The 2,520-nt window shown below is 45.8% G+C and overlaps 1 protein-coding gene across 1 annotated transcript in view; it reads left to right on the top strand.

The window, feature by feature from the left end:
* Acyp2 (acylphosphatase 2) overlaps window positions 1-2,520 on the top strand; it is a 226,423-nt gene that overhangs the window by 3,208 nt on the left and 220,695 nt on the right. The window lies entirely within an intron of this gene.

The following is a 2,520-nucleotide window of genomic DNA, read 5'->3' as shown; positions in this document are numbered from 1 at the left end:
ACAGAAAAAGGAAGTCTAAAGAGGCCAGGGCTCTAAATCTGGCCCCCAGGAGCCCATGATCACCTTAGAGGTAGGGGGCCAATCTATTGACTTTCTGGTAGACACCGGAGCTACTTACTCTGTCCTGCAACAACCTGCGGGGCCCCTGTCAGGAAAAAGGACACATATACAAGGAGCCACTGGAAAGGCTAAGTCATACCCTTGGACCCAGGCCCATATAGGAAACCTGGAAACAAAACAGATGACTCACTCTTTCCTAGTTATGCTAGAATGCCCATACCCCTTGATTGGTCATGACTTACTCCGTAAATTACAAGTGCAAATCTCCTTCCAAGAAAATTCTATACTTGAAAAAAAAAATCCTTTTCCTTCTGCCATTCTATACACCTGCCCTTTGACTGAAAAACATTTGTTACTGGCAGGTGAGAAACCCAGAGATCTCCTCTGACTTGCTTGTAAAATGGACTTCTAAAATACCTGGGGTATGGGCTAAAAATAACCCCCCTGGTCTAGCTGCCCATCAGCCACCAGTAGTGCTCTCTCTTTTACCTGGGGCATCTCCTGTTTGTGTCCGCCAATATCCCTTGAGCCTACAGGCCAGGTTAGGGATAAATGTCCATATACAGAAACTCAAAAAGGAGGGCATTCTGATACCTATAAGTCTGCTTAAAACACACCCCTGTTGCCAGTCCAGAAGCCCAAAACCACAGACTACAGACCAGTCCAGGGTTTACAGAAAGTAAACCATAAAATAAAAACTATCCACTCCATGGTGCCCAACCCATATACACTTCTGAGTCCGCTGCCCCTGGACCGAGTCTTCTACACAGTCCTAGACTTAAAGGGTCTTTCTTCACGATCCCATTGGCTCTAGTAAGTCAATCCATTTTTACTTTTAAATAGGTGGACCCCCAGACGGGAGAAAATGGCCAATTAACCTGGACCAGATTACCTCAGGGCTATAAAAACTCACCAACCCTGTTTGATTAGGCACTAAACAGAGACTTGCTAAAATTCCGGGGAGAACATCCCCAAGTAACTGTGTTACGATACGTTGATGACATACTGTTGGCCTCTAACACCTGTGACTTGTGTAGAGAGGCAGCTGAGGACCTGCTGCAAAAGTTAAATAAAATGGGCTACAGAGTCTCTGCCAAAAAGGCTCAGCTTTGCTTTGGCTAAAAGCTTAAAAACCATGCTAACACAAGATAGGTAACATATTTGGGCTATAGACTGCAGAAAGGACAACAAACTCTGTCTAATAAACGGATTAAAGCTATATTAAAAATCCCTGTCCCTACCACCAAACGACAGGTAGAAAATTTCTGGGGCTCCTTGGATATTGCAGGCTTTAAATCATAGGATTTACTAAAATTGCCCAGCCTCTATATGTCAATACTGGTGGAGACCAAAAGAAAAAAAAAAACAACAAAAAACAAAAAACAAAAACACCAAAAAACTCTGTTAGAGTAAATCTAGACAAGAGGCTTTTGAGGCTCTAAAGAAAGCCCTTGCTTCGGCTCCTGCCCTGGCTCTGCCTGATCTGACAAAACCATTCCAGCTCCATGTACATGAAAGCAAGGGTGTCGCTAAAGGTCCTAACCCAGTACTTGGGGCCCTGGAAAAGGCCTACAGCATACCTGTCTACGAGACCAGACCCCACTGCGGCAGGTTGGCCAAACTGCCCGTGAGCCATAGCCGCCACTGCCATTTTGACAAAGGAAGCTACTAAGCTCACGTTTAGCCAAGAGCTCCAAATTGTGGCTCCTCACGCGGTTGAGAGCCTTCTTAGAAGCCCTCCTGAAAGATGGCTCTCAGATGCACGGATTGTACAATATCAAGCTTTGCTCTTCGACCCAGCCTGTATTAAGTTCTTGTCCACTACAGCCTTAAACCCAGCCACCTTGTTACCAGATGATGACCCTGAGGCACCGCTCCATGACTGTCTTGAGGTGCTTTATGCAAAAACAAGCCTGAGAGAAGACCTCACAGACATTCCTATGGACGATCCTGATGCTACCTTGTACACCGATAGAAGCAGTTTTGTCCTAAATGGAGTAGGTTATGCTGGGGCAGCAGTGGTCACAGAAGACCAAGTGATCTGGGCCCAAGCCTTGGGACATGGGACATCTGCCCAACAGTTCAGGTCAGATTAAAAAAAATAAATCATACTCTTAAAAACATTTCAAAACTAGGGTTGGAGACTGACAAAAACTGGGTGAGTCTCCTTCCTTTTGCTTTATTACGAGCCCACTATACTCCCTATGTACACGGGATCACTCCCTTTAAATCTATGGTCGAGCACCTCCCTTAATCCCCAAACTGGGGGAGGAAATCCTGGCATCCATTTCTAATCAAGACCTTGTTAAGTCCTTACAGGCTCTGCAGTCTACTCTACAGGCTGCACACTCCCTCTTCCGCCATCAACATTCAAGACCAGAACAACTTGACAGTCCACTGGCTGCAGAACCTGGCTCTCTGGTGTGGATAAAAATGCGGGGTCCATCCACATTGGGACCT

This window comes from Octodon degus, unplaced genomic scaffold, assembly GCF_000260255.1.
Source record: "Octodon degus isolate 3935 unplaced genomic scaffold, OctDeg1.0 scaffold00174, whole genome shotgun sequence".
NCBI lineage: Eukaryota > Metazoa > Chordata > Mammalia > Rodentia > Octodontidae > Octodon > Octodon degus.
Note: the sequence above shows the minus strand (reverse complement) of the source record. Positions and strands in the feature narration are given on the sequence as shown.